Genomic DNA, 27,073 nt, shown 5'->3' with positions numbered 1-27,073 from the left:
AGAATATTGGGAAAGGATAAACAGAGGGGGAAATGAGTCGATGTGAAAAGGCCATTTGCATTTGACGTGCGCTGCCACCAGAAATTATTCACCCCCGTTGACTTTGTCCACATTTTGTTGTGTTACAGCCTGAATTTAACATTGATTAAATAACAAAGTGAAATTGTTTTAATTACATTTTTTACAAATGAATGCAAATATGAAAAGCTGAAATTGTCACGCCTGCTCCCGCTCTCCCTCTCTGGAGCTCGATGGCGCCAGGCTGCCCTTCATTACGCACACCTGTCACCATCATTACGCGCAGCAGTGTTCATTGGACTCACCTGGACTCCTTCCCTTTGTTGATTGCCCCGTCTATAACTGTCTGCTCCCCCGTTTGTTCCCTGTGTCTGCATTAATGTCGTTATGTGTTCATGTCCAGACGCTGTCCTGTCCTATGTCCGTTGATAATTAAATGTTCCCTCCATGTACCTGCTACTTGTCTCTAACAGCGTTTCTCCTCACAGAAATGTATTGAGTCAATAAGTATTCAACCTCTTTGTTATGGAAAGCCTAAATAAGTTCAGGAGTAAAAATGTGCTTAACATGTCACATAATAAGTTGCATGAACTCACTATTTGTGCAGTAATAGTGTTTAACATGAGTTTTGAATGAATACCTCATCACTGTACCCCAAACATACAATTATCTTTAAGGTCCCTTAGTCGAACAGTGAATTTCAAACACAAATTCATCCAAAAAGACCAAGGAGGTTTTCCAATTCCTTGCAAAGGGCATCTATTGGTAGATGGGTAAAAAAAAAAGCAGACATTGAATATCTCTTTGAGAATAGTGAACTTATTAATTACACTTTGGATGGTGTATCAATACACCCAGTCACTACAAACATACAGGCGTCCTTCCTAACTCAGTTGCCGGAGAGGAAGGAAACCATTCAGGGATTTCACATTAGGCCAATGGTGACTTTAAAACAGTTACAGAGTTCCTTCTCACCCCCCCCTTAAAAGATTTAGATGCACTATTGTAAAGTGGCTGTTCCACTGGATGTCATAAGGTGAAAGCACCAATTTGTAAGTCGCTCTGGATAAGAGCGTCTGCTAAATGACTTAAATGTAAATGTAAATGTTTAATGGCTGTGATAGGAGAAAACTGAGGATGGATCAACAACATTGTAGTTACTCCACAATACCAACCTAGTTGACAGAGTGAAAAGAAGGAAGCCTATACAGAATAAGGCACAAAAGTAATTCTGCAAAAAATGTGGCAAAACAATTCACATTTTGTCCTCAATACAAAGTGTTATGTTTGGGGCAAGTCCAAAACAACATATTACTGAGTACCACTCTCCATATTTTCAAGCATAGTGGTGGCTGCATCATGTTATGGGTATGCTTGGAATCGGTAAGGACTGGGGAGTTTTTTAAGATAAAAATAAATGGAATGGAGCTAAGCACAGGCAAAATCTTGTTCAGTCTGCTTTCCACCAGACACTAGGAGATTAATTTGCTTTTCAGCTGGACAATAACCTAAAACACAAAGCCAAATATACACTGGAGTTGCTTACCAAGACAACATTGAATGTTCCTGACTGGCCTACTTACAGTTTTGACTTAAATTGGCTTGAAAATCTATGGCAAGACTTGAAAATGGCTGTCTAGCAATGACCAACAACCAACTTGACAGAGGTTGAAGATTTTTTAAAAGAATAATGGGCAAATATTGTTCAATTCAGGTGTGTTAAGCTCTTAGAGACTTACCCAGAAAGACTCAACGCTGTAATCACTGCCAAAGGTGATTCTGACATTTATTAACTCAGGGGTGTGAATACTTACGTAAATTATATATTTCTGTATTTCATTTTCTATAAATTTGCTAACATTTCTAAAAACATGTTTTCACTTTGTCAATTTGTCAACAAACAAAAAGAAGTGGGGTATTGTGTGTAGATGGGTGAGAAAAATATATCTAATCAATTTTTAATTCAGGCTGTAACACATACAAATGTGGAATAAGGCACTGGTCTGAATGCTAGTGAAGGTACAGTTTGTAGAGTAGGCATATGGAGCTACAAAAGGCTCCACTCACAAACCTCATCATGAGTCCCAGAGTCATGAAACTCATCATGACTCACCTTCTTCAATTATCTCACTTTCTTCAGTAGCTTCCACGCCCTTTACTAAACGTGTTCCGATTGCACTCCAAACACGTAACATTTTCGAAGCGCTGTTGCGGAGAAACAAAGCAATCGTTGCAAGTTAAGAAGAAGAAAGGATTACATTGATTTAATGTAGCTGTTGATTGGCTAATTAATGCTTTTCACAGATCAATTCTGTCTGCTTGTTAGAGTGGAAATGAACACTGCTGCTACTTCACTCTCCAGCCAGGTGCATGAATTGACGCGCAAAGTGAAGTGGGGATTTGGCAACTCGGGAGGGCAGTAGAAATTGATTTTTTTTAAACTTTCCATTGTGGTGATGCTGATGGTTTCTCGGGACTGATGGCTTCTATGGTTGTGGCTATTGAAATACAACTATACATCTTAGTAAATTAGTAAACTTGGTTTAGCGACTGGGGTTAAGTGCCTTGCTCAAGGGAACAGATTTATTTCACCTAGTCAGCTCGGGCTTTCAAACCCGTTCTTCAATCCAAGTAGCATAATAAAATCTCCATCAAAATCAGTTCGATTAACTAAGAGCTATATGGTCCACCGCATCCACCTATGTCGGCCTTCCGCACCTGTGGTGGAAAGTGACCGAGCTACAGCAGTTATTAGAACATTCCGAAAATCGGTGTTCTCACGAAAATGTCTGTTTGACCACTCTATGGAAAGATGACTCACAAACATGAAGGTGTTCATTGTTTTGCGGAGTGTGACGGGACTTGTCTGAAGGTAACCTATACAAATGAATAGAAATGGCAACAAAAATAAGGGGTTAAATGTGTCCCAAAAATATATATTTTTTCGGAGCTATTTTGTATCTTCTAGAAATAGAGTGCCACGGAATGAGTCATAATACCCATAAAACCTAGCAGTCAAACAAGGAAATGGTTCCAATCATTTTTCCACCATAAATTTTTCTTCATAGGGGAATATAGAAACACTTAAAATGAATACTTTGTTTTGTGTAGGCTTACCCTGGCGTGATGTTTTGAGAACTGTGTTTATCCCTCTAGGACAGGGTCTGAGTACTTATGTAAATAAGGTATTTCTGTTTTTAATTTTTAATACATTTGCAAAAATGTCTAAAAACCCGGTTCCACTTTGCCATTATGGGTTAATTGTGTGTAGATTGCTGAGATGTTTTATTTAATTAAACCATTTTAGAATAAGAATGTAACATAAAAATGTGGAAAAAGTCAAGATGTCTGAATACTTTCCGAAAGCACTGTATCAATATTCGCCTGTATTCATCCCCTAAAAATGAAATGCTAATTAGCTGCTAATGTGGCTATCATAAAGACCTAAAAATGCCATGATGATATGGACGAGACTACCAAATCGAGGCAAGGGTAAGAATCTCTGGATTATGTTTGCTAAATTTAGTAATTCATAAATTGCCAACATTTCTTCAAATTGAAAATTCTGTGAACTATCTTTATGCAAGTTTTAAATTGACACAATACCTGTTCACAAAGGTGTCTGCTAGAGATGACATGCAGGAGCTAGCTGGGATTTGTAGTCTTGTATGAAGTCTACATTGATGCTAATTAGCATTTTCAAATCTGAGATTAAGTAGAGGCAAATATATTGATAAAAGACCCCTTGTCCGAGAGAGATTTACATGGTTATCAAAAAGTCTCGCCAGGGTAAGCCTACACGAATAACAGCCCTTATATCAATTAAGTGTTTCTAAAATGTTCTATGGGAAAAATTAATAGTGGAAAAACAATTGGAACCATTTCCCTGTTTTACCGCTAGGTTTTATGGGTATTACTACACCTCCACTGTGGGGCTCTATAGTGGTTTTAGAATGAACATTGAAGGAGCTTTTTATACATTTCAAAATGGCCTCCTATGCATTCAGGGACCAGTCATAATGGGAATACAAAACATAATGTGATTGGTGACCAATTGTATTGAGACAGAGTGACCAAAAGATTGTGGTTACATACAGTTGAAGTCGGAAGTTTACGTACACTTAGGTTGGAATCATTAAAACTCGTTTTTCAACCACTCCACAAATTACTTGTTATAACAAACTATAGTTTTGGCAAGTCGGTTAGGACATCTACTTTGTGCATGACACAAGTCATTTTTCCAACAATTGTTTACAGACAGACTATTTCACTTTAATTCACTGTATCACAACTCCAGTGGGTCAGAAGTTTACATACACTAAGTTGACTGTGCCTTTAAACAGCTTGGAAAATTCCAGATAATTATGTCATGTCTTTAGAAGCTTCTGATAGGCTAATTGACATAATTTGAATCAATTGGAGGTGTACCAGTGGATGTATTTCAAGGCCTACCTTCAAACTCAGTGCCTCTTTGCTTGATCTCATGGGAAAATAAAAATAAATCAGCCAAGACCTCAGAAAATAAATTGTAGACCTCCACAAGTCTGGTTCATCCTTGGGAGCAATTTGCAAACGCCTGAAGGTACCACGTTCATCTGTACAAATAATAGTATGCAAGTATAAACACCATGGGACCATGCAGCCGTCCTACCACTCAGGAAGGAGACTCGTTCTGTCTCCTAGAGATGAACGTACTTTGGTGCGAAGTGCAAATCAATCCCAGAAAAACAGCAAAGGACCTTGTGAAGCTGCTGGAGGAAACCGGTACAAAAGTATCTATATCCACAGTAAAACGAGTCCTATATCGACATAACCTGAAAGGCCACTCAGCAAGGAAGAAGCCACTGCTCCAAAACCGCCATAAAAAGCCAGACTACGGTTTGCAACTGCACATGGAGACAAAGATTGTACTTTTTGGAGAAATGTCCTCTTGTCTGATGAAACAAAATTGGAACTGTTTGGCCATAATGACCATTGTTATGTTTGGAGGAAAAAGGGGGAGGCTTGCAAGCCAAAGAACATCATCCCAACCGTGAAGAACAGGTGTGGCAGCATCATGTTGTGGGTGTGCTTTGCTGCAGGAGGGACAGTTGCACTACACAAAATAGATATCATTATGAGAGAGTAAATTTACGTGGATATATTGAAGCAACATCTCAACAAGTTAGATCTTGGTCGCAAATGGGTCTTCCAAATGGACAATGACCCCAAGCATACTTCCAAAATTGTGGCAAAATGGCTAAAGGACCACAAAGTCAAGGTATTGGAGTGGCCATCACAAAGCCCTGACCTCAATCCTATAGAAAATGTGTGGGCAGAACTGAAAAAGCATGTGCGAGCAAGGAGGCCTACAAACCTGACTCAGTTACACCAGCTCTGTCAGGAGGAATGGGACAAAATTTACCCAACTTATTGTGGGAAGCTTGTGGAAGGCTACCCAAAACGTTTGACCCAAGTTAAACAATTTAAAGGCAATGCTACCAAATACTAATTGAGTGTATGTAAACTACTGACCCACTGGGAATGTGATGAAAGAAATAAAAGCTGAAATAAATCACCCTCTACTATTATTCTGACATTTCACATTCTTAAAATAAAGTGGTGATCCTAACTGAACTAAGAAAGCAAATTTTTACTTGGATTAAATGTCAGGAATTGTGAAAAACTGGAGTTTAAATGTATTTGACTAAGGTGTATGTAAACTTCCGACTTCAAGTGTATTAGTGATCAATAGACTAGTATATAGTTACAATATTAGTCACACAGTCGAAAAACGTTTTTTTTTTTTTTGCTCAAACTAATATGGCCGTATGTATAATGTCACTCACAGAGAAAGAAGACAAACTGCAGTGAACAAGAAGTGCATGAAGCGTTCGTGACGTTTGTGCCGTCATTCTGTTACCAAACTTTGCATCTAGACTGTTTTCAAGTAAATGTGTTTCTGTGAAATGTTCTGTGTAAATTGTTAAAGTCGTCCTAATGCATAAAGTTGTATGGTTGGTTTGACATTGCAATCAATCAAATGTAAAAAGGGCTTTATAAATACATCAGCAGATGTCACAAAGTGCTGTACAGAAACTCAGTCTAAAACCCCAAACAGCAAGCAATGCATATGTAGAAGCACTGGTTTTTGTTTGGCATACATTTAAAAGTAAAAAAATCTGGGCCTCAGCGTCAGTCTTCTATCCTGGAATTGTCCTTAACTAAATCAAGTGGCGCTTCACATAATTGGTCGGTAGGGGGCGCCACAAGAACGAGACAATTTCTCAATTAGGCAGCAGACTTTTTTCGGATCATTACTCAGTAGACTACTAAACCTACTGGGTGAAATCTCTTGTAAATATAATGGCAAAAATATATATAATTCCCTCGATCAATTAACCTAGAATTAAATGTGTTACTGTTTAGGAATAGAGAAAATGTAGGCTTGTCGGAATGAAGAGCATATCAGATTGGAAAAGCTTCCATTTCATAACTTGAAAACCCATAGTAATTGGACAACAATTTAAAATTGGTTCATTTTATGGCTTTGGCCATGCTTCTTGGCTGTTTGATATTTAGGCCGAATTAATCATATTGCTTCATTTAGATGGTATAGCAATTGGATATTAGATGTTTGTTTTTAAAGTGCAGTTTAGCTCAACGTGTAGCAAAAGCAAAACCATACTTGAATCAACATAATAATAACCAGTTTGCACAATTAATGTATTATTTAACTTTATTCATATTAATGTGTTACGCAAACTCGACCTTGTGTCTCACTCAATTTGTTCCCCCTCGTCGACGAATGTTTAAACATTTTGGCAGTGCGTTTCCGGAACTCTCGTATTGGCTTTTTTGTTGTTGTTTGTATTCCTGAAGGGGACCGATAGCATCGCTGTTCCTCAAGAAACTGATTAAAGAAATTTCAACCTGCATGTAACTGAACATTTATTGAAAATTGAATGTAAATTATTCAAGACATTTCACGCAGTGAATACGAAAGGTGAGCATACTTTTTTCGTTTACATGCCTAATTTAATTGTGGGGGTTTTCATTGTGGGGACATTGGGTCCTGTTTTGGCTGTCTGTGTCAACTGTGCAATGAGAGCCTTAGTGCACATCGCTGGTGTTCAGACTGCATTGCCATTGCGGTGAGCGCGTGTTATGAAACGCGTGGGTTTTCGTAACTACAGTCAGCGTGTTCCGGATTCGACTCGGGGGGTCATTGGTCATTGGTCATGGAGGATGGTTTATTGTTGCAATTCTACAACAGACAAAATAACAATTAACTTCCAATAGTGAGTTATAATAATTATGGCATACTAAAAGTGACATCTGAAATTCAAAACTAGTTTAACCTGTGGTTTTTGGCGGTGTTGTTTTGATGTGACACGAGAACGTATATAACTTATGTTATATTGTGTACATTTTGTTTAGGTAATTTAGTCTATCTTCCTCAACATCTTACCTCCATTTTTTTTGTTGAATAACCATATTTTGCGAGAATAATAATTGGGATTTAGTCCTACCAGAGATTCAACTATCTAAATGTGGTGTTCATGGGATTGAAAGGTGTGTTGTGCTGAGTGATTAGGCTCTTTGCCCTGCCCTGATCCCCTGGTTTAACAGTTATTTTGTTGAAAGGAATTCCAGTACATTTGCTTAATCTCCCTTTTAGATCATGTATCTAATGAACTCTATCTACCAGTAATTGAAAGTAATTGAAATACCCTAAATAGTATTTGAACCCAGGTCTGTCCCAGGCACAACATTGCGTGTTCTGTGAAGAAGAAACCGTCTGTTCTGTCTTTTTAATCCATCACACTTGTTCTTTCTCCTTTGCTCTTGTAATCTATTTTTTGGGGGGGGGGATCAATTTGTGTTCAAGCTGCCACATCAGCTCCATGTCCATTGTCATGTTGACCAGCCATGATGATTTCTGCAGCAGTTGATTTCTTTACCTTTAATCAACCACCCCATTAGCTTTGTGGTTGCCGTAAGTGTCTTTTCTTACCCCACTTGGTGCATGCTGAAAAGTCTTGACCAACACAAGACAACGATGTGCTCAGAGTATGTCTATACCCTCTGCCTTTTCTCACCTCAGTTCAACACACGGATACCAGATGTGATCTGTCGGGAACATTTTTAAAAGGCCCTCTCCTTTTAGAGCGTCCGAGGGTGGCTGCTGCCGGCTCTCGCTCACTCACTCTGTTCCTGCTAACAAGCACAGCGGGAGACCGCGGGCGAGGGAGGGTGACATGACACCTAGCCCAACTGTCTCTCCTACGCACTCGCCTCACTCCCTGTCTGCCCGAAAAGAGGAGCAGCACTCCTCCTCCTGTTTATCTCAACCCTCAAACTCCCCAAGCTTATAACTCTGTCCCTTCCTTGTCTCCTCTTAATCATGAGGTTTGTGCACTGTCCCCTCCCTCGTACACCCAACAGGCTAAGTCCCTGGTACAGGTGTAAAGACACATGTAGAAATATACACTACATGGTTCTAGAGCTGCACCATATCTGCTCTTCTTGCTGAACCCCATCCAACCTCGCTCCATTATTTATGTCCAAATGGTCTGTACGTGGTATGTACTGTTCTGTACTAGACCGAGTGGAAGGGCATCTTTCCGCCTGGGTAAAGGCTTCTCTGAAGAGTAAGTAGAGGTCAAAAAGAGAGCCCAGCAGAACAGATATAGGCATATCACTCACATGGCCTATATGAGATCCCAGCAGGCAGTCCATAGACTGGGATCACCATGATTCTTATACTTGGAATGTTCTGGTTTATGTAATTGCGTAGCTGCCAGTAAGACTGGGATTTTATAACACTTACCTGTTTTTGTGTGTATGTTCAAGGTCAAATTTGTCCATGTTTTCCATTTCCTGAAAATGTTCACTTGGAGATAGGTTCTCTTTTGACCGCGATGCTTCATTGATTGATTCATTTTCCAACAAATACATTTTTATAGTGACCATTTTTTAGTTTTAGTTTTTCAATTACTAGTCACCAGCCAATTCACTCAGGATATTGTTAAATGCATGTTTTAAGTGCACAATCTCATCATTTGATTGGCTAACTGTTCTAAGATCCACAGGGGTCCTTTGTCAAGACGCCAGTTGACCGCCGAGTCCGTTGAAGAGCTCTTTTTGAGCGCTTTCTGAAACCAAATAAATAAGACCACTGTTTTTGCCTGTTTCTTGATGGAACAGACGAAAATATTTAGAGGCTAAGGTCATTGATATAATAGCCTGTCGTTCTGGCACTTTTCAGGCTGCTGATTTCAATGTTTTTAGGTCCGTCTCTCTATCTCTGTAACTCCTCAACATTCACAACTTAAAAACAACTTAAGATATCTTTGTTTTTACTTCGTATAGTGTGTGTGTGTGTGTGTTTGTGCATTGAATAGAAGATGGGAAGGGGTTGTGCATGTGTGTATGCCCATCTCTTTTGGTACGTGTGGGTCGCTGGATATGTTGTCCGTCTGTCTGCTGAGTGTATATAGTGAGTGTTTGAATGGTAAGGGAAGGTAGGGTGTCTGTCCGAATCTAGGCGACAGCACCACTGTTGATGATGTACCAGTGAGCAGGGGATTGTTCAACAGAAACCCTGTTTGTCCCCACCAACCCACACAGGGAGGGATGTGCGATTCTCCTCCCAGACCACTCCTTTTAGTTCTCCTTCCTTACCGACTCGGTCTGTTGTGTCCAAGTGACCCTTTGCTAAAACCCGGATTGGATGGTACTTCTTCTCTGCTCACTCAGATCATAGTTTTTTTCACATCCACTATAGTTTATTGGTGTAGAGAAGATAGTCATGTTGTACAACCTATTCAAAAAATAATAATTACACAATAGAATTGTGTGGCCTTACATATCCCTGGAGTTTGGTTGCGTGTGTCTGTTCCTCAGGTACGTGGGAGGGGATTACGCTTCCTGTTTTAGAAAATCCTCTGTTGGCATTGGGTTTATCTCCTAAAAATACCTTGGGGACCCGGGGTCAGCATTGTTTACCGCAGCGGGTCACAAACGGAGAAGCTTTTAATAGAGTCATCAGGGAGCTATTTTCAATCTGCCCCCGTCTGCCTGCCTCGCCACTAGGCTGAATGTAAGCTAATGATCTATCTGGGTACTAGAACTGGCACGACAAACGGAACATTATTGACACCGATCGCAGGCGTTTTGCTGATATCGTTCATTACGATAAGTAGCCTATAATAGAGAAAATTTGAAATTAAATGTTTGCTAACATGGGTGATTGTTAATGGGACAATTGATGACCACAACCATCAAACTAATAGTAGTAGTTTAAAAGTTAAAACTGTGGTGCACATTAAAGACCTGCTCCGGTACTTTGGCAACTACCAACTATTTTTTTTTTTACCTCTTGCTTTGGGGCTGGATGTGTCAATATGTAGTTCATACCTGCATAATCTATGAACAGAATGACTGTCTTACCTTAATTAGCCACACCATTTGAAAGTGACTGTTTTTCTGGAAGCCGTGCCGAGCCTTTTCCCCTACATTTTCTCCCACGTGGGCCAGCCCCCTAGCATTTCGAGTTCTAGCAAATGAGCTTCAGCCCGTCGCCATTTTAGTGATCGCTAGCAAGGTGCACACAGCAGAGCGAGAGAGAGCGCAATGACCTGGTGCACATATCTGCACATGTGACGTGTTCCGCAATTTCCTGGGACCACTTTTGGCCCATGAGGGCTACTTTCAGACCTTCTGGCTAAAGAGTATACAAAAGTACCAGATAATCTCTTTAATGTTATAAACATATGTGACTCGACACCTGGATTTGGTCTTATGTAACAACATTTTGAAATGGTGTTTTTTACATTATGAAAGTAGCGACTCAGAGCTACAAATTGGTATATCATACATACACTGCATTTGTAGAACAATGGGAAAGTAATCCTGCTTCGAAAGTTGATCAACTTGTAAACTCACTTTTCAGAAAAACACCTTTGAATGTTTTGCTATCTAGTGAAGAGCTCTTCTTTGTCTATGGCCATTCAGCTTCGTTCACACCCTCACCCTAAGCTTTAGCCCCACCTATCTCGTTTCGCTCTCTCGAAGCACACACACTTGACGCTCTGTCCGATGATTTGTTTACGTCTGGATAACATGAAAACAGCCTAGCAAGCTCTGCTGGCAACAATTTCATTACGCTTGTTTGCAGACATTTACTGACACCGGCCATATTCAATGGGTGTTGTACACACGTCTCGTAACTTGAGCTAACGAGCCAGCCAACCAACGTTAACTAGTTAAACAGTGCCAACAATGCCACAGTGCTGAGAGCAAACCAACCATGTTCAATGTTAGCTAGATAACATTAGGCTCTTATTAGAACAGCACACGACTCTGGGAAACGAATGATAACGTCAGCTAGGGAGCCAGCCAGCTAAGTTTAGCTAGCTAGCGAACAGTATGCTAGCTTGAAATGAAACCACTTTCTGTCAATTTGTCTAGCGTTACATGTTTATCTTAAATGTATACATCATTGTGCATGGACACATCTCTAAGTCAGGAATGGCATGCCACGGTTTCTCTTAGTTTGAAGATGTAATCCGGAGACAGGTGTTTCCTCCATCTCTCTAGTGATCATACTCTAATTCCACTGATATCAAAACGTGAGCCACAATTTTATGCAGCTCCACTACACAATATGTTTTTAAAAAAAGCCGTGTTCGACAGGATTACCAACACAGACTGATGAGCTTCTATGGCAAACCAATCCAAACTCCTCTCTCGGCATGTCCAGCCCACTCATTATCTCAGTCAATCATGGCTAGTGGGAAGGTTGCTCGCTTTTTCTGTGGCTTAACCAACAAGGCTCGTAATCTAACAATTGTATTCGTATTTACAGATGGCATACAAGTTTGTTATTAAGGCACATGAAAGTTCACATGTTCAAGAAGGCATTTCTGCCCAAAAACAAATTTTGATAAAAAAAACAAAAAAACAATTACGTTCAAACGGCTCCCCTGTGAAGTAGTGACTTGCGACATACGCCTAGTTTTCTGAATCTGGTCACATGTTCTATTGATCATTATCACAAATTCAGGCAGTTTATTGTTATGGATTTTTGTCCGTATCGGCCAGCTCTACTGGCTATTATGTGTATTTGGGGGGGGGGGGTTACTGATACAAAGAGTTTTGGAGGTACAGCACATTGTAGACCGACTCTATCAAAGGGACAGACTCGCATCCATATTTAGCTATACATCAGATGGGCTGCACTGCCCACTTCCCCCTATGTGTCCCTTTTGATGCATGCCCTTTAGGTGTTCATCAAAGTGCCTGACTGAGGCTCTGTGCCCTGGGAGACAGACAGGTCTCAGGACATCAGAGGGGGACTTCCCACTGTGCCCTGGACTGTATACTGTACTGTAGTCGGGAATTACAGTACAATGTTAACTGCTGGATTTCCTTGTGTTTTTATAAGGACAAGCAGGAACAGGGCATTCAACCTACGCTGACGTGCATGCCTAACTGTGTGTGCATCTTTGTTTTAAGCATATCTCATAAAACTTTACTTGTAAATAACAGCGGCATTAGCCAGCTCTTATGTAAGTCAGCTTATGCAAGCAGCTGTCTTTCGTTTCAGTGGCCTCCTTAAGCATCCCCCCCCCCTTCACTTTTCTTGCCTTCGCAGATGAAAACATGCCTTTCACTCCCTCTCTTTCTCTTTTGGTGGAAGAGAGTTGCAACCATTGTGTTGAAGTGGCTTAGGCAACACGACACGTACAAAATTAACTTGACAAACCCTGACCTCCCCCGACCACCACCACCACCCTAAGGGACATGGTAGACACACAGAGGTGTGTGACATCTCACGTTATGTGTGTGTGGCCTTTATCTCAACGTGTGTGTTTATTTGTGTGAGGAAGTGACGAAGAAACTGTAGCGAGATTCTATGGCTGGGACAATACCAGTATCTCCATTTTTTATTTTTTTTTCAAGGCGAAAATGAAAACATGAGGCAGATCAAACTCTTTGGTCCTTTTTTAAAAACATGCATTTGTAAAATATTGTGTGCTATAGCTTGTCAAATACACCGAGCTTACAAAACATTAGGAATACCTGCTCTTTCCATTAGACTGAACAGGTGAATCCAGGTGAAAGCTATGATCCCTTATTGATGTCACTAAAAACAGTGTAGATGAAAGGGAGGAGACATGTTAAGCCTATAGAAATTGAAACCTGCATGGTGCATGTGTGCCATTCAGAGGGTGAATGGGCAAGACAAAATATTTAAGGGCCTGCGAACTGAGTATGGAAGTAGGTGCCAGGTGCACTGTTTTGAGTGTGTCAAGAACTGCAATGCTGCTGGGTTTTTAACGCTGAACAGTTCCTGTGTGTATCATGAATGGTCCACTGCCCAAAGGACATCTAGCCAACTTGACACAACTGTGGAATACTTTTGACACCTTGTAGAGTCCATGCCCCGACTAATTGATGCTGTTCTAAGGGCAAAAGGGGGTGCAACTCAAAATTAGGAAGGTGTTCCTAATGATTTGTACACTCAGTGTAAATACATATAATTCTGAACAACAGCATAATGTTTGTTTCCAACACTGAGGCTAATTTTCCTAAAGAAGTCAACTCCGCTTCCTGTTTTGAGACAGCATAACCGGAAGTGACTTTTTCGCAGGTTAGGAGAATTAATGTAGCATGTTAGGAGAATTTGGTTAAGGTTCAAGAAAATGCTCTCCTAACCTGCTACGAAAAGAAACTTCCGTGCGTAGCTGTATCGAAGTGTCGTGTTTTTAAGGAGTCCCAACTGCAGCCCTATGCGACTCCTCTCGCTTCCTGTTTCCAGCCTGGTGGCTTTGTCCCCTATGACCTTCAGTCCGGCTGTTTGGCTCTGTCCTGAGGGTGCTGCGGTCTGGTCTGGACTCTGGCGCTGTCCTGAGGGTGCTGGGGGCTGGGCTCGTATCCTTCTGACCATGTCTGTGGTGTCCCTTGACCCTGCGTTACCTCATCTAGAATCTAGATGATGTTGGGTGGCCCTATTTTAGCAGGGTTTAGTCTATGTACTCCCCTCCCTCGTTTGGCATGTGGGTTTTGAGGACACGAGACAACCAGACCTCAACCCCTCCCCCGAACCGTCCCAGGTGGTCTCCATTGCTGCCGGGGATTCATTCAGGAGGAGGATACAATGCATGTTTGAAATGTCACAACTCCTTAGATTAGATTAACTTTATTACTTTATTATCCCACCAGGGGGAAATTCGTTTGGTCATGTGCTTAAAAGACAAACACAGTATGGTACACAATAAAATTGATATGAAAAGTGCAATGGGTTACATATTTACAGTGGATGTTCAATACACACTCCCTTCAAACCGATCAATGGTCTTTGCTACGTCTTTCCATTATACAGCCTAATGGCTGAAAGTCCCTGTATCTATTTGTTTCTTTTCGATAAGTATTTTCCCCCCAGCTGCGGCTGCTTTGGGTGAATTTAAGAGGAAGTCGGTACTGTCCTTTTTAGAATTATCCTTCCGTAGAATGTTTGTCATGTTTTTGGAGTATGAGATTTGTGTACTGGCTGTTGGCTGACTCTTGGCCAATACCATTTATCTTGCCCGCTTGTTTTTATGTGTTGCTGCAGTTTGGTCTTGCACATAACAGGCCAAATGATAGGACACTCTCCAGGACCGATTTGTAAAAAATCTGCAAGATATGGCGATCAAAAATGCAATAGATCAGTTTAGGCTGGGGCGGTATCCAGTTTGTAATGCCATCATAACGACCTTGTGCTATAGCGGGATATTTGGTAATACTGACACTGAACACAACGGGTGCTATTTTCAAACCCCACTGAGCTTTTGTAATCTGAAGGTTAGCATTGCTAACAAGTACATGGAGAGTCCCCATAGAGAATGCTAACGAGGCTCTGGCCTAAAAATGCTACTCAGTTTTCTGCATGCACAAAGCAAACACTTGACAGCAAGGCTCTTGATCCCGAAGGGGATTCTCTGCTGTTAACAAGCAAAGCTGGATTTTGGAAGAAGCTAACCACTTCGCTAGATAGCTAACAAGCTACTAAATTAGCAAACCAATTGTGCAACTGCAGAACATTTAGCACATATTAAACAGTTAATATTTATGAGAAATCTGCCTGTCAAACATTTAGTTGTGAATTCCATACGGTAACTAGATCACCTGGTGCGAGCTGCACAACAGTGAGTTACTCACAAGTCACCGGTCTCATTGTGTGCATGGAAACAACCACATGACTGGGCACTACCAGTAAGCTTCATAATGAAAAATTGTGACATGTAAAATGAAGACCGCAATCTACTTTATCTTCCACCGTATTGCACAAGTTGACTACAGGTATTTACTTAAAAAGTAGATGCAAATATTCAAATAAAAGATTGACAGTATTGAAAACCATTCTGTGTTTAATTTTTTTATTATTTTTTTAAATACCCCGGTATACAGTATAATGCCCCAAACCTTGTTCAGGTTGTGCAAAAAGAACATTCTCTGTCGTGTTTTCTTTGAATTTCAGTTTCTCAATTCCCAGGTATGTGGTCACTCCATTGACTGGTTCCCCCCGTTGATCTTCGTGAGGGGTAGTGCAGTTTTTTTCCCCATACTCTACATGGAGAAAGAGACACTTATATTATACACAAACCATATATTTTTATACAATCGTGTCACAAACCAAGGTCATGTACCAGTGAATAGGGCTTGTTTTGTCTCTTGTCTGAAAAGGCAGCCCCTCTCACTGTAGAATTGAAACAGTGACCCGACCCCTTCCTGGGAAGCTAACAAGGTCATTGTTAACCTTCCAATTAGCTTGCTCTTTTGTTACGGATAATTCCTCCATTGCTATCCTCTTCCCACCAACCATCATTTTCTTCCTTGAATTCAAGTCTCTATAGCTGGAAGTTGTGTTCTATGAGCTACTTAGCGTCTGTGTTTTAGAAAGTTCCTTAAAAGCTCTTTGCTCACGGTTGTGTCGGCTAACCTGACATTGAAGCTGGGTTGGATCACGATGATATGCACTACATTGGCACAGAAAAAGGCTGTGAGTGATGTGAATTTAATTTCACCAAGCTGAGTGATGAGCTCGAAAATGCATCATGAGAGCTTTGCCTCTCAGGAATAGGCTGCTGCCAGCGTCTTTCATTCTGCTGTTTGACTCTTCCCAGGGATCCACAACTCTGACAAGTCTGCCCTCTAGTCTGTTTGTGTTTTACATCTTTTGTGTGTGTGTGTGTGTCCGGGCCGCTTCTTTGTCTACAGTATTTCTTTGACAAAACAGCAGCACGATTCATCAGTGAAAACCCCACAGGAGGAGTTGTGTGGAAAGGAAGAAAGATGAGGGTTTCTTTCCCTCTCTATAGTTGTTTTTATCAAAAGGAGCCTAAAGCTAAATCTGCTAGCCTGATTGCCAGACCTGTATGCTTTAGCTAAGTCCTAAATGAAAAACATTTGTTGATGCTAGCCATTAGGATAGCCTATGTGATCTGGCATGACAACAAATACAAGAGAGTTGGCTAAATCACAAATAGGTTTTTGACTAACTGTAACCCAAGTTAGTGCAATGTTTCTCATCCAGGCCCTCTGGTATCATTAAGATGTCAATTGAAGACTAACTCCTGCACTATAGTGTACACCTGGGGTCTATAACAGGTCGATCGTGAGCTACCAGCCCACCTATGAGTAGCTCGCCAAACAAATCGGAAAGTACATTCAATTTTAGCCTTCAGAACCATAGCTAATACGGCACATACCTCACTCGCTAGATGCACAATTAAAGGGGAATTTAGTTCCTCTATGAACAATTGTAATTTTGAAAGTGACCCCCCCCAAAAAAAAAAGTGAGAATATCATTTGGGAAAATATCAACCAGAATTTGGGGGAAAAGATCACATTTTACAGGGCCCCCTTTAGAGTTGTTTATGAACCATTATTTGTAACATGTGTATTGGCAGAAAATGTAGGGCACTACTTTCTCTTGTACGCTAAGGACCTGGGGAGGAGTTGCGGCGAAGAGTTGCAGGGGAGTGGTGAAGAGCAGAATATTCCTATTTGAAAGCTAAAAACAAATGACTAGCTCTCATGCTAGAAAAGGTTGGATGTCCCTGGTATACACAGTGTACATGGATAAACATAGGGCCCTATAAAATCCGGAATAAAGACATTTAACAGAATTTAACGATATAAAAAATATGTAGAAAAAAATGAATAGGGGAAGCGCTGCTAAGGTACACAATAGTAGATTTTGGTAGACAGAAGGTGCTCTTTGGTAAAAGGGGTAAATTGGTCATCAAAAAGAAAGGAGGACCAAGGCAAGGTACTCTTCATATAATGAATTAAAATCCCATTATCTGTATGGCATGTTCAATGGAAACAAAGTTGAACCATTTTTTACTTTGTTTCTGTTGAATATAAAAATATGCATTGAACTTAATAGGACATTTTTATTAAATCATTGACCTTATTAGAAAATTTAATTGTTTGCCCAAGAGAATCATAAGACATGAACAAAATGCGTTAGTGTTTCGTATTTTCATGCAACTTTCTGTAACTGCACAGGAATAGCCCTGTCTCTGTATGTGGGCGGCGCACACGCAGGTCTACACTTTGTGTAGCTGATAGTGATTATGCTAATAGTAACCTTCTGGTAGAGGTGGAAAGGCTTTCCCAGAAATATTCTCTATGAAATGTTAACTACAAAGTAGCTGGCAGAATGAAATCATGATTATTTGCATCAATCCAGTGGCCATTTGTTTTGCAAACTTTGCAATCACACGAGCGCTACAGCAACACCGGGTGACTACACCCAAAAATGGAAAATTCTTCCAATTTTTCCCAGACTTAAAAAATGGTCTCCTGATGTGGTTTAAACATTATTGCGGACTTAGAAAAACAACAAAATTGGATGTTCTATATAAAAAAAAAGTGTGATTTGAGAGCCCTATAAAAACAGTACACATACCCCTTTAATGTAACTGGGGTTGTACTGTATGTATCCCAGTGTTTTTGTGAGGTAGGAAAGCCCTTAGACATGATTGGACTCACTGTGTCTACAGGTCTGGTTCTGTCAGTAAACAGTGTATCGTAATCCAACCCTGACACATTGTTAGCCTTGGCATATACTTCTAGCTCTGCCTCTCTCTGCTGCCCAGTTATGCAAAGACTGTTAATTGCATTACATCACGAGTGATGTATTGTTTTTCCATTACATAAGGTCAAGTCAGTGCCGTTTAAAATGAGGGAGGACAGTTTTTTTTTTCTTTGTATGTTTGGCCTTATTTCTATTACAGCATATTTGATGACTCATTCATATTCCATTCACCCAGCTCAATGTAACAGTGATAGGTTTAGGCTACTACATGATACTCACATTTTCCCTATACCCATCATGAGGTTTCAACAACCAAGCCTATGAATGAAAGTTTACAATGTAGGTGGACACAGGTGGAGACACATTTCAGGCGACAGACCGTGACACATGGATAGACAGTGACATTCAATACCACCTTACATACTCTTGCCTGCATCTAGCTTGATATAGGGTGTAATCATTAGTCCAACAGTTGCAAACGAGAGTTTCTATTGGACAAATTCAGATGTTTATCCACGTTTTGCGTCCATCTAAAAAACTTTTTTTCAACAGAATCGGCGGAATGAATACACCCCTGATCACGCGTAGACACAGTTCACTTTCATAGCAACAACGTTATTCTATTGGTCAGTTTGTCGTTCTGTGCGAGGAAAAAAATAGCCTATTCCAAACAGACTCTGGGACAGTTGTGGGATGATATCCTAAAAGAATACAACCAGTAGGCCAACAGGCTGCATAAAAAAAATACGCTTTAAAAAGCAATGAGTCTTATGCATCGGATCAGAACGTTTAGCTTAAAATGTTGATATACTATTTATTCACATTATAAGCGCAGCAATGCACACAATGCAGTAAACTACGCGCAAATGTTTGTTCCACAATGCAATTAGCGGCAATTAGCGGCTCTCTTGTGACAGAGATTAAAATATCTGTTAAAAATGTTGAGGGGATATGTACAGATGCAACAACTAGCATAGGTTGCTACTATGACTGGGATTGTGCCTTTGGCTACTAGACAATGAAAGATAGTTGATTTGAAAACCAATAGAACCAGAGAGAAATAGGCTACTGGCTTTAATGTCATATGGAAGTAAGTCTCTTTATAAAATTGCCTTTATGTTTCCATGGATTTTAATTTGACGCAAGATAAGTCATGCCTCGTAATGTAAAACTTTTAGGTTTCAAACAATTAAGTATATGTTTTAATATACGTACTGCCTCCAGCTCATTGTAAAGTGGTGTGTGTGACGCGCTGAAGCCTGCCTACCGTTGCCTATATGCACTTGAATAGGGAATGGGAAGCGCGCTTCAATTACCAGTTGAGAAATTAAAATGGTAGCTATTTTTAATCGTGGTCTTAAACAGTTAACACGCGGTTGCGCTTAGAATTGTTACGCAATGATTATAAAAGCACGCTTCATTCCAGCAGCAACAAATGAGCAGTTTGAGAAGCTCTGGCAACAGCTCTCTTGCGCCATCTGACAGATTTTCCGTTTACAAGCCGTTTATAAGCATGACCGGTCAAGTGTATTTCCATTGACTGGTATTTCCATCAATGACTAGGCAAATTTTTAAAATATATTTTACAAATGGATTTTCTTTTTTCTCACGGACAATTGGCCGGCCCCCTGGTGTGTGTGTGTGCTTTGAATAGTGCAGTGTTGCCAACTCCTCAGTAAAGAAAGTAGCTATTGGCTGTCCTAAATGTCGCTAAATGACGCCATCGTCTAATTTGCATAATTGGCCATGTAATTGTGATGGACGCTGTAGGAGAGGAATAACGTCGTGAGAGAGACAAAAAAAAGTGAGTAAAAAACACCCTAAATATGTTTAGAACTACAAATGAACTTTCGGCATTCTTGTTTTTTTTTAATGTCACAATTCCAACCCTCCTTCCTCCTTTATCCAGGCTTGGGACCGGCAAAAGTGACCCAAAAGAGAGACTCTGGCGGAGTTACTTAGTTTAGTTTTCTTAATATGGTTCGATTTTTAACCTTATGGTCCACTTAGGAGCCTACAACAAGTCACAGTAAAACATGAACATTTTTAACCATTACATTTTTAACATTTTTTTTGTATACAATCTAAATGGACCAAAAATAGACAATAGAAGAAAAAAACTGTCAATGGCAATGTGAGAAAATTATGGTAACTAGTCTGGCCCTAATTCAGGTATAAAAAAAAAATGTAAGTAAGCCAGGGTGGGAACAGCCAGCGGCGGCTTCCCGCATACGCAATTCATTTGCAGTCTGGACGCGGAGGGGTGAACATCTCCTGCTCTGACTGCAGCTGGGAGGGACTGCTGCGTGAGGACTGGGCCGCCTGTGAGGGCTTTGGGACGGGGGCGGGGCCCACAGCAGCACCTGTCGCTCGTTGAGAATAGTAAGAACGATAGTGCTTTCACGTCAGTCTCCAATAACACCAGAAAAAGTCACTAGATTTGTCGCTAGTCGCTTTTTTGAAAATGTGTTGCTAGAGGGGTCTGAATACTCGCTAAATATAGCAACAAAGTCGCTAAGTTGGCAACACTGAATAGTGGAAGGGAAGGAGGGGTCCTCTCTGCACCTTTTTTAATTTATCTAGGCAAGTCCGTTAACCTCTTGGGGAAGCGCCAAATTCAAATAAAACGCAATAAAATTCAAACTTTCATTAAATCACACATGCAGGGTACTCAATTAAAGCTACACTCGTTGTGAATCCAGCCAAAATGTCAGATTTTAAAAATGCTTTTCGGCGAAAGCATGAGAAGCTATTATCTGATAGCATGCACCCCCCTGAACCAGTTGTAAACAAAATAACTAGCGTAGCAGGCAACGCTGAAATAAAATATAAAACATGCATTACCTTTGACGAGCTTCTTTGTTGGCACTCCAATATGTCCCATAAACATCACAATTGGTCCTTTTTTTCGATTAATTCCGTCCATGTATACCCAAAATGTCCATTTATAAAGCAGGTTTGATGCGGAAAAAAACAGCTTTCCAAAACACAACGTCACTATAAAACATTTCAAAAGTTGCCTATAAACTTTGCCAAAATATTTCAAACTACTTTTGTAATACAACTTTAGGTATTTTTAAACGTTAATAATCGATCAAATTGTAGACTGGGCAATCTGTATTCAATAGAGCAACAAAACAAAACATGCACCATTTTCCCTCTTGCGTAACTATCAACAGTGTAACGTTGTTCCAGGATGTGCCTCTTCTTCGTTGCACCAATGATTAACTCCAACCCAATTTCAAAGACTGGTGACATCCTGTGGAAGTCGTAGGAACTGTAAAATGGGCGCTATCAAATTTCCCTTGGCAAAGACAACTGAGGGAACGGTCAGAGGGAAAAAAAAGAAGAATCTGAACAGTTTTTCCTCAGTGTTTTGCCTGCTACATAAGTTCTGTTATAGTCACAGACATGATTGAACCAGAAACTTTTCTATCCACACCTACTAATCATATGCATATAATATATTCCTGGCATGATTAGCAGGAAGTTGAAATTGTGCATGCTATTTATCCAAAAGTGGAAATGCTGCCCCCTATCCTTAAGAAGTTATTAACCTCTCTAGGGTATGTGGGACGCTAGCGTCCCACCTGGCCAACATCCAGTGAGATTGCAGAGCGCCAAATACAGAAATACTCATTTTAAAAAAATCTGAAAATATAAAACTATTTTACATAGGTTTAAAGATTAACTTCTTGTGAATCCAACCACTGTGTCAGATTTCAAAAATGCTTTACGGCGAAAGCATACCTTACAATTATTTGAGAACATAGCCCAGCAGACAAGTCATTAGAAACAGTAACCAGCCAAGTAGAAGAGTAACACAAGTCAGAAATAGAGATAAAAATGAATCACTTACCTTTGATCTTCATATGTTTGCACTCAGAAGACATTCATTTGTTCAATAAATGTTCCTTTTGTTCGATAGTCTCTCTTTATATCCAAAAACCTCAGTTTCTTTCGCGCGTTTTCTTCAGTAATCCACAGGCTCAAACGCAATCACAACAGGCAGACAAAAAATCCAATTTGTATTTGTAAAGTTCATAGAAACATGTCAAACGATGTTAATATTCATTCCTCAGGTTGTTTTTAGCCTAAATAATTGATAATATTTCAACCAGACAATAACGTCATCAATATAAAAGGTAAACAAGAGAGGCACTCTCAGCCGCGCGCATGAAAAGGCTCTGACACGGCAGGGTTCACTCACTCATGCTCTTACTCCCTCATTTTTCAGAATACAAGCCTGAAAGCATTTCTAAAGACTGTTGACATCTAGTGGAAGGCATAGGAACTGCAATTTGAGTCCTAAGTCAATGGATACTGTAATGGCATTGAATAGAAAACTACAACAAACAAAAAATTCTACTTCCTGAATGGATTTTTCTCAGGTTTTTCACTGCGAAATCAGTTCTGTTAAACACAGACATTATTTTAACAGTTTTGGAAACTTTGGTGTGTTTTCTATCCAAATCTACTAATTATATGCATGTCCTATCTTCTGGGCCTGAGTAGAAGGCAGTTTAATGTGGGCATGCTTTTCATCCAAAATGGCAAATGCTGCCCCCTACCCTAGAGAAGTTAAGAACAAATGTATTATTTACAGTGACAGCCTACCAAGAGGCAAAAGGCCTCCTGTGGGGATAGGGCTGGGATAAAAAAATATGTAGGACAGAACACATCATGACGAGACACCACAACACTATATAAAGAGAGACCTAAGATTACAACATAGCCTGGTAGCAGCACAAACAGTTCAAACATTGTTAGACACAGACAACACAGAGCAAAAAAGGTAGAGACAACAATACATCACGCAAAATACTCCCAAGTGTCAGTAAGAGTGTCCATGATTTGATTATCTGACTGAAGAGATGGAGATAAAACTGTCCAGTTTGAGTGTTTTTTGCAGCTTGTTCTAGCTGCAGCAAACTGAAAAGAGGAGTGGTCCAGGAATGTGTGTGCTTTGGGGACCTTTAACAGAATGTGACTGGCAGAACGTGTGTGTGTGTGTGTGTGTGTGTGGAGGATGAGACATGCAGTAGTAATCTCAGACAGGGGAGAGTGAGGCATAGGAGTCTTTTTCTAAATAAGCATTAACCAGTGGGTCTTGCGTCAGGTATACAGAGATGGCCAGTTTACAGAGAAGTATAGAGTGCAGTGATGTATCCTATAAGGAGCATTGGTGGAAAATCAGATTGCCAAATGGTAAAGTACATCAAGCAGCTCGAGTGCACCCTTACCTGCTGATCTCCGTAATCTAGCATGGGTAGGAGGGTCATCTGAATCAGGGTTAGTTTATCAGCTTGGGTGAAAGAGGAGCGATTACCATCGATGAAAGTCTAGATTTTAACGTTGGCCTGCAGCTTGGATATGTGCTGACAAAAGGACAGTGTAACGTCTAGCCATACTCCCAAATACTTGTATGATGTAACTTGCTCCTCAGGCTCTAAACCCTCAGAGGTAGTAATCACACCCGTGGGGAGAGGGGCATTCTTCTTACCAAATCACATAACCTTGTTTTGAACACTGCAAAAACCAAGGTAAAGGGCAGAGAAAGTTGTGACAGTCAAAGCTTTGTTGTAGAGCATTTAACACAAAATCCGGGGAGAGGCCAGCTCAGTACAAGACTGTATCATCTGCATATACATGGAGAGAGCTTCCTACTGCCTGAGCTATGTTTTTGATGCTAGGGTTGAAGTGACACATCCATAAACTGAGCATTAACCAGATGGCAAACCAGAGAGAATACTATAGACATCAAGAATGCCAGTCAGTTGATTGTCAAGTTTTTCCAACACTTGATAAACAGGGCAAGATAGAAATGGGCCTTTAAATAAAGGATGCAACATGACTGCCTTTCAAGCGATTGGAACAGGTTGGGAACAGGTTAAAAAGGAGAGACAGGTTAAAAAGGTGATAGATGAGGATGATAGATAGGAGCTGCAGCCTTAAAGACGAAGAAAGGATCTAAACTAGGGATGCACCGATATGCATAAATAAATACAGGTATTTTATCAACCAGCACATTTGAGTTCAGCCATAATATTTGTTCTAGATCTTTTCAGGGGGATGAAATTGAAATTGTAGCCAGCTCTGCAATTCTTGTTTGGAAAGGAGAGATACTTTGAAAAAAGTATCATTTTCAATTAATTGTCTGATCAGGATGAACAATACCCCCGGTAAAACCCTTTTAATTCTGAGTGCTATGTAATTCGCTCGTATTTTTGAGTCACAAGTTCACAACATTGAAGTGTAAGGGGCCTCCAGTTTTTTTAGATTTGCTATCTGGGTCTCGTTTTAATAGAGAAATCAGACCTTCCTGCTGAGTACCTGGCAGACTACCATTTCTATAGCAGTAGTTAAAACAATCTAACAATGGAGCTTTTAGTATATAAAAAAAAGCTTGATATACCTCTACCGGTATGCCATCAAGCCCTGGGGTTTTTCCAGACTGAAAGGATTTAATAGCCTCAAAGTTATTCCTCTGTCATTTGGCCTTCACACGGATCTTTCTGTACATTTTTGTTAATCTTCCATTTTTATTTATTTTTATTTGGAAAGAATTCCTTACCGTAATCTTCATTCAGTGGGAGAGGATGAGATGGAAAAGATAACATCTGCCTAAAATAATTAGCTTCCTCTTTTTAAAATATCATTTGGCGAATCATAGACGACTCCATCTTCAGTAACGAGTTTCTGCAAAAGAAAATTGTTAGCATTCCTGTATTGGAGATTCAGGAAGAATTTTGTGCATATTTCTCCATATTCCACCAGTTTGCTTTATTTTTGTAATAGATTACATTAGATCGTTCTTGAATTAGTTTCTCAAGTTCTTAGAGGAAAAACAAACTTATTTTGTATCTCTGTAGTATCGTTTTTATTGCAATCTTCCTGTACTATTAGTTCTTGACTTTCCCTTGTTGGTCTTGTCTCTTTAGCCAGAAACGGCTTTTTTAAATATTATTGATGAATATTGAATTGAATGACCTCTGAAGGTATGACATTTTTTGGCTGATTTAAAAATGTAAAAAATTGTAGATTTTTGGCTGATATCTGATATTTTCCATGCCATAGAAGGAAAAGCTGTGTAAATTTGCAAATACTGTGCCAAATCATATGTGAAGAATGCAACAAAGATGCAGAATCGTCTGGCCAAGAGCATAAAGTTCCCTCCGTGCTCACAACCTCTGACAAAAGTCCCTCTACTTCTATTTGAGGTGAAAATTATGGGTCAGACACGTTATCGATAGCAACAGCTCATGGTCCTCCTGTAATCAGAATTTTTTTGGGACTCAATGGAGAAACGTAGTCGGAGAACTGCTGATGAATGTCTTGCTCGATCTGTGTATGCAACTGGTTCACCTCTGATGCTCACAGGCAATGTGTATTGGAAGAGATTTCTGAATGTTCTTCGCCCAGCATACACCCCTCCAACCTGACATGCTTTACCTACTCATTTGCTAGATGCAGAGTTCAAGTGAAGGTCCAGCAAATCATAGAGAAAGCAGACTGTATTGCAATCATCTCTGATGGTTGGTCGACTGTTTGTGGGCAAGGAATAATTAACTACATCATCTCCCCCCTCAACCAGTATTCTACAAGAGCACAGACACAAGGGACAACACACACCGGTCTCTACATTGCAGATGAGCTGCAGTCATCAATGACCTTGGGCCACAGAATGTATTTGCACTGGTGACAGACAATGCTGCGAACATGAAGGCTGCTTGGTCTAAAGTGGAGGAGTCCTATCCTCACATCACACCCATTGGCTGTGCTGCTCATGCATTGAATCTGCTCCTCAAGGACATCATGTCACTGAAAGCAATGGATATACTCTACAAGAGAGCCAAGGAAATGGTTAGGTATGTGATGGGTCATCAAGTTATAGCAGCAATCTACCTCACCAAGCAAAGTGAGAAGAATAAGAGCACCACATTGAAGCTGCCCCAGCAACACCTGTTGGGATGGTGTTGTCATCATGTTTGACAGTCTCATGGAGGGGAAGGAGTCTCCAAGAAATGGCCATATCACAGTTTCCTGATATGGACAGCCCCATCAAAAAGATCCTCCTGGATGATGTATTTTGGGAGAGAATGGTAAGCAGCCTGAAACTCCTGAAACCTATAGCAGTAGCCATTGCACGTAGAGGGGGACAATGCCATCCTGTCTGATGTTCAGACTGCTTGCAGATGTAAGAGAAGAAACCTGTACTGTCCTGCCCACTTCACTGTTGCTCCAAGCAGAGGAAACTGCAGTTCTGAAATGCGATGGATCATTGGGGATCATTCAATATTCCCTTTTGTTGTTCAGTGAAATCATTCCATGTGAAGAGTCAACTCATTTAATTAAAGTTCAATTCATAACTACATTTTTTTCTATTGGAAGGATTTGCAATTGTCTACTTATGATAAGGTAAAAGGTTTCTGTTTCTATCTCCATATATGGCAAATATATCCCATGCAAAAAACATCTAAACAACTACAAGACCATGGTGCTTGCCTACGGAGCTGTGAGGGGAACGGCACCTCAGTACCTCCAGGCTCTGATCAGGCCCTACACCTACACCTCTGGCCTGCTCGCCTCCCTACCACTGAGGAAGTACAGTTCCCGCTCAGCCCAGTCAAAACTGTTCGCTGCTCTGGCCCCCCAATGGTGGAACAAACTCCCTCACGACGCCAGGACAGCGGAGTCAATCACCACCTTCCGGAGACACCTGAAACCCCACCTCTTTAAGGAATACCTAGGATAGGATAAAGTAATCCTTCTCACCCCCCCCCCCCTTAAAAGACCTAGATGCACTATTGTAAAGTGGCTGTTCCACTGGATGTCATAAGGTGAAAGCACCAATTTGTGAGTCGCTCTGGATAAGAGCGTCTGCTAAATGACTTAAATGTAATGTAAAATGTAATCTACATTTAAATGGTATTACTATTAATTTGCATATGTTTCCGTTAATTCCCATTAATTCCCACA

General features: G+C 40.4%; 1 protein-coding gene across 2 annotated transcripts in view; it reads left to right on the top strand.

Annotated features, from left to right (window-relative positions):
• Positions 1–6,817: 6,817 nt before the first annotated feature.
• Positions 6,818–27,073, top strand: part of LOC115131983 (helicase ARIP4-like) — a 66,935-nt gene continuing 46,679 nt past the window's right edge. For both annotated transcript variants that reach the window (XM_029664121.2, XM_029664120.2), the window contains exon 1: positions 6,818–7,003. The gene's annotated coding sequence lies outside the window, so the exon portion shown is untranslated. The remainder of the gene's footprint in view (positions 7,004–27,073) is intronic.

The sequence above is a fragment of the Oncorhynchus nerka genome, linkage group LG7 (genome assembly GCF_034236695.1).
Source record: "Oncorhynchus nerka isolate Pitt River linkage group LG7, Oner_Uvic_2.0, whole genome shotgun sequence".
In the NCBI taxonomy this organism is placed as follows: Eukaryota; Metazoa; Chordata; class Actinopteri; order Salmoniformes; family Salmonidae; genus Oncorhynchus; species Oncorhynchus nerka.
This window is presented reverse-complemented; position numbering and strand designations above follow the sequence as displayed.